The sequence below is a fragment of the Myotis davidii genome, unplaced genomic scaffold, assembly GCF_000327345.1.
Source record: "Myotis davidii unplaced genomic scaffold, ASM32734v1 scaffold71, whole genome shotgun sequence".
NCBI lineage: Eukaryota > Metazoa > Chordata > Mammalia > Chiroptera > Vespertilionidae > Myotis > Myotis davidii.
In genome coordinates, this window is record NW_006283588.1 from 2,923,583 (window position 1) to 2,932,518 (window position 8,936).

Here is an 8,936-nt window from a genome sequence, read left to right on the forward strand (position 1 = left end):
AGAGAGGTAATAAGTATTTTAAAATTATTTTCATTACTTCTATAATAAAAATAATGAACCAGACCATCAGAATTTATTTGTCCCATTCCTATTTGTTAAATATTTGGTTCCCAATGATTCCTATTTAATAACACCAGGTTAGAACCTCATTTTAAGAAAATCTTTGCATGAATTTTCATGGAAAAAGAATTACTGGCTTGAGAAATATGCTAATATTGAGGCTTTTCATATTATAATAAGTATTTTAAAATTATTTTCATTACTTCTATAATAAAAATAATGAACCAGACCATCAGAATTTATTTGTCCCATTCCTATTTGTTAAATATTTGGTTCCCAATGATTCCTATTTAATAACACCAGGTTAGAACCTCATTTTAAGAAAATCTTTGCATGAATTTTCATGGAAAAAGAATTACTGGCTTGAGAAATATGCTAATATTGAGGCTTTTCATATTAGCATGTTTTGAAGTAGAGGTGAGAGAGTGCAAATTGGAATAGACTACTTGCATTTAGATCAGAAACAAGATCATGCTACCTTGTCTCTACTCAGAAAATTACAAGATTGAGTGGCTAAAAGATAATCTGTATTTTAAAGGACAAGGAGGGTTATCATTTGATTACATGAAGAAGCAATTCTGGTCATGGAAATAATAGGACTAGATCAAACATAAAAAATTTAATAAAAAATATGAATGAGACTAATAGATAATGAAGAAGAAATTAGTCATGGCCAGGTATTTGTTCCTGACATATATGGTAGAAAATGTCCAGAGGGATTAAACATGATCAAGGGCCCTAGCCAGTTTGGCTTAGTGGATAGAGCGTCGGCCTGCGGACTGAAGGGGCCCAGGTTCGATTCTGGTCAGGGGCATGTGCCTTGGTTGCGGGTGCATCCCCAGTGGGGGGTGTGCAGGAGGCGGCTGATCGATGTTTCTCTCTCATCGATGTTTCTAACTCTCTGTCCCTCTCCCTTCCTCTCTGTAAAAAAAAATCAATAAAATATATATTTAAAAAAAATAAACATGATCAAGGTACGTGGACTTCAATGGAAGGAAAATAATATGGAATTAAAAATAAATTATTTTTAAAATTATTGTTTATAAATTATATCAAACATTTCATGTTTTTTGCTATGCACAAGTCCACTATTGTATCACATACATGGGAATGTAAATAAGACAAAAAATAAATCATTGATAATTATAAAACTTTCCATTTACAAAATATCGTAGTTTTCCTGAAAAAATATGGACCCATTTTAAATACTGACTAGTAAAAAAACTCTTCCATGGAGAACTTTTAATTAGTTTTGAGAATAAAATGTTTACTCCTTGGTTTTAAAAAGAAAAGGCTTACTTATCTTCCTTTTAGTCACAAATCCTTTATCTAATATGTTGCTGTTGTCCAAGACTCATTACTTCTATTGTTCTCCTAGTTGTTAGTTCTCATTACTTTACTCATTTGAAATCAGAACAGGTTAGAAGGTTGAAAACTTTTTTTAAAAAAGTATGTGTCCTGAAAACAAACAGCCAAGGAGATAAAGCTGAACACCTGAGCATTTGATGTATTACATCTCAGTAGTATCTGACAACCCTTACTCCCTGGAGATGCAATTTTTTTCTAATAATTTAGTCTCAGCCTATTAAAAGACAATTACAGATAATGCACACAGGCAAGTGTTGAAGGGTGCCCAGAACAGCTTTTGTAGAGAGGTTATCAAAACACAATTCACCAAAAGGATTTTTGCATTGATTTTTTAAAATATTATTTAAAAAACAGTTACACAGATTTTTAAAGGACTGAATATAACAAAAACGATGAAATGGTTTTCCTCTTTACTACTCCGTATGTTTTAAAAACCATAAGGTAAATGTTTTAATAGCTGCCCATTGCCTTGTTTATTATAACAAAAGGCTTATTTTTATTGCTGTGTGTAGTTCTGAAAAGTTAATTTATTTGAGGGCACCAGTGTGATTTTATATCTGTCCTGTGGACTACTGAAGCAAAGGGCATGATCACCGTGGCAGTCACTGCCGACGGTTCACACAGCTACATCACAACGTTCCACCAAAAATAAGCCTCTTGGGACATTCTGAGTATATTTAGTTGAAATAATTGTCATTCATTCAGCAATCTTCCTTTAGCCCACTAAAGGATTTAAAATATGCTAATATTCACACCAAACGGCAGTAATCGTGTATAGTATATGAGAAAAACACTCATTTTTGAAGTCTCGTTCGAATTCCATTTCATATGTGAGGTCTGGGTGCTCCCCTTGCTATGTGACTGGAACACTGTTGTACATGAAATCACCACGCATAACAGGTCCAGATACATGTGAAACTAAGACATGCCCCTTATGGCCTCACTCCCTGCACTCCCCAACAGGGGGCTGCCTACCTTGTAATGTTTTTCCAAGTTGAATGACTGTTTCTGGAATGAGTTCTGACTTGCTGTAGACTGAATTTGCATCCTTTCCTATTCCAAGCAAACGTCTTGGAATAGTTGGGAAGGATGATGTTTTAATGGCACTATCTTGACGATGAACAGAGCATGAGATACCATCACAGGAGACCTTGATGGGAATAGGATAACCTGGACTCCTGCCTCCTCTGCCTGCCGTGCAGTCTCTCTAAACACTGTGTGTGTGTGTGGTGTGTGTGTGCGTGCGTGCGTGCGTGCGTGTGTGTTTCTTCTTTACATTGAGAGGACAGAGAGAGCGTTTCTAAGGAACACCTTCTGCATTTCTAACAAGAGAGTCATCAAGCAACAATTTTGTTTGTAAGGGCAGCAATAGGAGGAATTAAAGTAGAACATGTTACTGTATAATAGAAATATATATGATTATAACATCAACTAGATCTGTAATCTGTGGTTAGTCACATAAATATCCATGCATCTCAGTTCACTTACCTATGAACCAAGGTGATGGAACAAGAACAGTGGTTTTCAAACATTTTTTCAACATGAGCCCTTTTGCCCAGAGGAAAAGCATATGTAGAAACCTAGGATGTAAAATATGAACCGCTTGGGAGGAAGACGGATTGGAACTGACAGGGCTGGATCTGGGTCTGTGCACTCCACCTTGTTCCCCACTCACACGCATGAATGCATGTGGCAAAGCGCCAGCTTACACACTCTTCATAATATTTCAAGGTGGTCACTGAGTTTGCACTTTCAAATTTATTTGGGGAATGCAAAGAGTTAAAGAAGGTGAGCGTAATTTACATTAGATGACAGTGTTGGAATCATAGATCAGCTTCTTCAACTTATCTAGTGGCTAATGGGAGACTCTTTTAGGTTTATGTGAGTAAAAAATGAATATGTGAAGTTAGAATGACAGAAAAGTTCCTTTTCATTCCCCCTCCCACCATCCTGTAGTAAGTCTGGCCTAGTCCTGCCATGCACAATTCTTTTCTTATATCACAGATTGTATAACCTAATACTCATCTTTCCAAAGGAGGGAAAACTGCATTTGTGGACCATATAACAAATTGGGATTTGTAGTTTAGCAATAGCTTTTACTCAAAACACAGATTACAATCAGATGGCCAACTTAAATACAGTAACATCAACAATAAATTAAAATGGCATAATAGAAATTCAAAGTAATGTGGTTGGGAGTATAAAAGGTTTTGGAAATACTCGTTTGAAGTTCATTTAATCTGTAATTGTCCAAGATAGGACAGCACAATATACCATCACCACCAAACTGAGGGTAGTTCCCTTAATCAAATTGAGAAAATTGAGTAATTAGTTCTTTTAACTCGCCTTAGCCTGAAGTGTCCCATTATGTTCCTTTATGGTTTATTGCAATAAAATGTTACTTATATTAGATGTATGTGTCAGAGTACTCAAGTTGACAAATATAATAGTCAGGGGATACAGTTTAGCCAAGGTCTCCATCTCAAGAGGGAATGTATCTATCATTAGTAATCAGAGGGCTGTGTCAAGCTCTCCTTTGTACATTTGATAATCGGAAAGGTGAGCAGAGGTCTTTTTCCTGGGGTCATGTCTCTCGACACTGAAGAATGCTACACGGAGCAGACGTTTTAAGCAAAGTGTGGAAGTTTTGTTACAAGCAGATTCAGACTCCCCACAAGGGGAGGGGGACCCAAGAATGGGCTGCCCCTTAAAGCTTTGTAGACCAGGGGTATATATTTGCTACAAGCCTGCTCTATGTCTACCTGTGTTGTCAGCTGATTGATTCCCTCAATTGTTTTTGCCCAGAAAGGGACCTAAACTTTCCCTGTTTCTATGTGTTCTTTCTCTGTCCCTATGCTGAACTTTTTCTATGTGTTCTATCTTGTTTACTGCAGAACCTCCCTTGATTTCCCATGCCTCCTGCTTTGAGTCCAGAAACATTTTATTATTTCTGCTTGGTTGGTGCCTGTGGTCAGGCTGGGTTCAAACTGCCATGTCTGCCCCTGCCTATGTTCCCCTGCCTTTGTTTTCCACTGGACCCCTGCCCTATCTGCCTACGTTTCAAGGTAACTCCTCTCACATTTGAACACATTTGTTCTTTTCCATACAAAGTTCACTTCCTCTCTTTTTTCTTTGAAGAAATAACAGCGTCTTGTATACTCTTATATAACCTTTACTTGAAAAAAAAGCTTTAGAGATCTTCCTACATCTGAACTTAAATATCTATAAAATGGTTTTTGTGGATGCACTCTAAGGGAGTGATTTTTAAATAAATTATGCTAAAATGGGCTGTGTTAGTAGAAACTTCTTGTACATACCTAAAAGAATTGTCTAAGGTGAACTCTTTAATTGGAGGATTTGCCTAGAAGATATGCCCGGCTTGCAGTCTTACCAAATGGATTAGTATTCAATTAGCTGCTCCAGCAGACAAACATACTTCATTACAGTTCTAATTTGTATTTTCCTGAGCAAAGTGAAGGTAATAACTTTTTCATATGTTTAATGAACATTTTATTTTTTCCCATTTGCCAAATTTTTTATTGGATCATTTGCCTCTTTTATTTTTCTTATTACCTTGTAAGGGCCTTCATATTCATTCAATGTTTTGCAAATATACTCTCAATATGTTACTTATCTATTAACTTTATGGGGCTTTTTATCATTAAGAAGGTCTTCCTATAAAAAATACTGTATCTAGTGAAATGAATCAATCTTTTCTTGCATGGCATCAAAATGTGTTGGCTGCCTTAAGAAAACATCCCCATACTTATTTTTTTTTTAAAAAAAAAAAGCTAGTTCCAATATTTTCTGAGAGTTTACTTTTATTTTGGGGGGATGTCGCCCCCTACTCTGGATATCTCCTTTGGAGTAGAAGGATCTCCTTTAGCACAACACACCTGCCATCTCTCTGGTTCCTGCTTTCTCCTTCTACTGAGGGACAACTCAACTGAGGCAACAGCAGCAACAGCAAAATAACAGAGGAACAAAACTCAAACCTTAGATAAATCTGTACAGTTATTAAGAACTCTACCTTAGAATGAGCCAAATAATAAATTAGGGAGAATACAATTTTGAACTTTACTTTCTTGGAAATTTTACTCACGAGGGCTAAGGAAATTAAATTTTAGAGTGTCTAATATATTTCAATTTTAATTTCTTTGAATTGTAAATGTTGGAAGAGTTCAGATCTTCTGCTAGAAATTGCTGATACATGTATTTTTTTTATTACATGCAGTTTATTACTTTTGCCCATTCTGCAATGCTGGTTTAGTTGGAGATAAAATGCCATAACTTTTGAATATTTCCTTTCCCAAACCTGAAAATCTCGCTTCATGCTTAGTGATTTTCATTTGTGGACCAAAAAAAAGTGGGGGTGGGTTGTATGGAAAGCAACCACATAGTGTGATTTGATCATGAATTCCTAACTGGGGAAGCCATGTTGGGTAGTGATGCTCCAGGCATATACCTTCTTTATCTTTGACTTCAGCAAGCCATGTCCATTGTTTCTGTGCATCAGGCTAACACACCTTTAAAACGCCTCTTTTCAGGCCCCTCCTTCTAAAGCATGACCACTCTACAGAGAGCATACCATCTTGTTAACTATCCTGGAACCCAATTCCCACCTTGCATTCTCGCACCTTCATGTAACCTTCCTCACATTCTCACTTTAATTCCAATGCATAAAAGAAGCTACAAACTGTTACTATAAGAAGTGTTTTTTCCTCAGTCGGTTGAGATCTTGCTTCCAGGTGTATCCTTTGTTTAGACCAAATGCATTTTTATAAAAATTCTCCACAGGTTTGGAGCTTCGTACATGGACACGTGTTTGTCATTGAGGTGTTTAATACTTTTCCTTTTTTATTTAGCAAGGAATTCATTTGTCTGTGTTTTATGGTCTGAAAGTTTTGAGGGTCCTTTTATCTTTAGAAATCTTGAATTTCATTATATTTTGCCTGGTGTGGGTCCTTTCCATTCCAGCCTTTTCCATTTCTAAGTATGCCCTCTCGATCTGGAGGCTTGATTTCTTCTCCTTGGATTTATGTCCACACTATTTTTATTTTTTATCCTTGTGTATGTGTTTTAGATAAATAGCTTAAACTAAGTAGTCCAATTCAAGAAGCTCCCCTTAAAGCATCATACTGAGTTAATTTTCTTGAATAAATGTGAGCAGGTCTGACTTTCTCTGGCATGTATTTTGCTTAAATGTTCGACGAGCTCATCTTCATGCATGAGAAACTTTAAGTTTCTGATTGAAAATGAAAGTTCTACTCCCAGTGAGAGTGTACAACGGGAGTGTTAAACCAACCATGACAGTCTTTGTCTCTTCCACTAGAATTTCCTTATTCCCTTCCCTCACGAAATCTCTATCTACTTGAGTAGAAGATAGATAATAATGTTCTACCTTTCTGGCCTCAGGGTCTAAAGACACTGAATTAACTGTGGGGAAAGACATCACTCCTGTCAACTGCCTAATGCAAACTATGGCAGGAAATAAGGGAACTGCCCAGATTGCTCAAAGGCCCCTCTTGCTCTGTGACTCTATACTTGAAGCCTCCAGAATCAGTCTCTGATTCACCCATGTTTGTATTCTGCATGGATTGTTTACTCCACCTGTTATCATCAGTCTGTTTTCCTCTTTTCAAGAATTTAAATTTATGATTTGTTCATGGGACTCTTTAATTAAGCAATGACTATATGAAATCACTCCATTAAAATGTCTTTGCTATTATTTCAAAATCTTTAAGACTGAGAAAGGAGGCAGATTTAAATTTTCTGGAACAGGGCGACGATTTGGATGGACTTTCTGACTCATGGTGTGTTTTTTCCTGCATCTGTTCACATTGTTCACAAAAGATTGCCTAATCATCACTGCTCACCTCCATTTCTCTCACCTATTATCTCTGGCTTATTTGTGTGGGATGACTATCCAGTTCCACACTGAAATAGCAAGACAGCAAAAGAGAAGACAAATTTGTGGCAAAAGTGACTAGTTTGTTGCATCTGCAATTATTTCTTTTTAGAATTAATTTTTCCTTCATCTAATTATATGTATAATATCTGACAAGCACATAGCAATATATGAAACATGTATGTGAATTATTAAACTAATATAATTCCCACCTGTGAAACCAATACATTACCCAATAACAAAAACTTCACCAATTAACTGGATTGATAGGCTTTTTTCTGCTATCCCATTGTTCTGTCTCTTCAAAGTTTTTCCCAGATGAGAAATTGTTAATGTTAGAGAAAATTGTTACAGGCTAAATCACTATAACAAATAGATAACAAAATATAAAAGCTCAAAATATAACAGAGGTTTGTGGGTTGTTTCCTTTTTTTCTCATGAGAATTTTAGAACATGAATTTAGTAAGCAAATGGATTTGCTCAAGAACCCAGCCTCCTTCTGATATGTAGATTCTCCAACTTTTATTGTCTTGTCATGCATTTTCAGAAGAAGAAAGCATGTAAAATGAATATGCTTCTGCTTTAAAAGCCATAACCCAGATTAGCACACATCACTTGTACTCACCTTTCATTGCCTAGAGTTTAAATACATAGCCAAAATTAAATGCAAGGGAAGCCTGAAAATGTAGCCTATCATTGTGCTCAGGAAAACAAGGGTGCATTTTGTCATCAGCCAGCAGTCCTTGCCACCATATGCTCCCTGGCCACAAAATGGACATCTATATTCTTCCTACCTTTAGCATATTCACTCCCCCAAAAAAAGCCAACCCAGAATCCAATGGAGACACGGCACTCAGCTCGAAGTTCAAGATCCCTGGGTCCTTTCCATCAGGTCTAGAAATGGATCTTTATGGTTCAGCAATCTAATACATTAAAGTAAAAATATTTACCAATGTATAAGACCAACAGAAAACAATGTGATTAATAGCAATAACATTTTTAGGTAGAAAGGGAAAATGTGAAACCATGAGAAGCAATTGAACCATGACAATAATAGAGTACTGTGGGAGAGGTATGGGGAAGACATTCTTCCATATCAATGGAGAAAGTACCTTGAACAATGAAAATACATCATTCATCAGTCTTCTTAGCTCTGACTTCACCTTCTGTGGTGTTATTACTCATCCATAAGCCTTTAATACCACAATATAGCGGACAGGGGAGAACAGGCCCTTTGGGGGAGTAAAACTCTTTTATAGCCTACTTTCAAATAGTGTAAGTTTTGAAACCAAAGAATTATATTAAGTGTCAATTAAGCACAGACTTTTTAGGTCAAACCTGAGGTTTCATCAGTAATATAATTCTCTGAAAAATAGAAGTTTTCTGAGAAAACTTGATCATAGTGAAATCCTGTGCTAGTAATCACATCATAATCTTTTCTAGACATTCTAGACATCATACCTATTCCTGCCATACTTATTTACTTTTATGCCCTACTTCCCCCCCCCCTCTCTCTCTCTCTCTCACACACACCTCTCTCACACACACACACACACACACACACACACACACACACTGGTATATATCTTGAGGCTATATG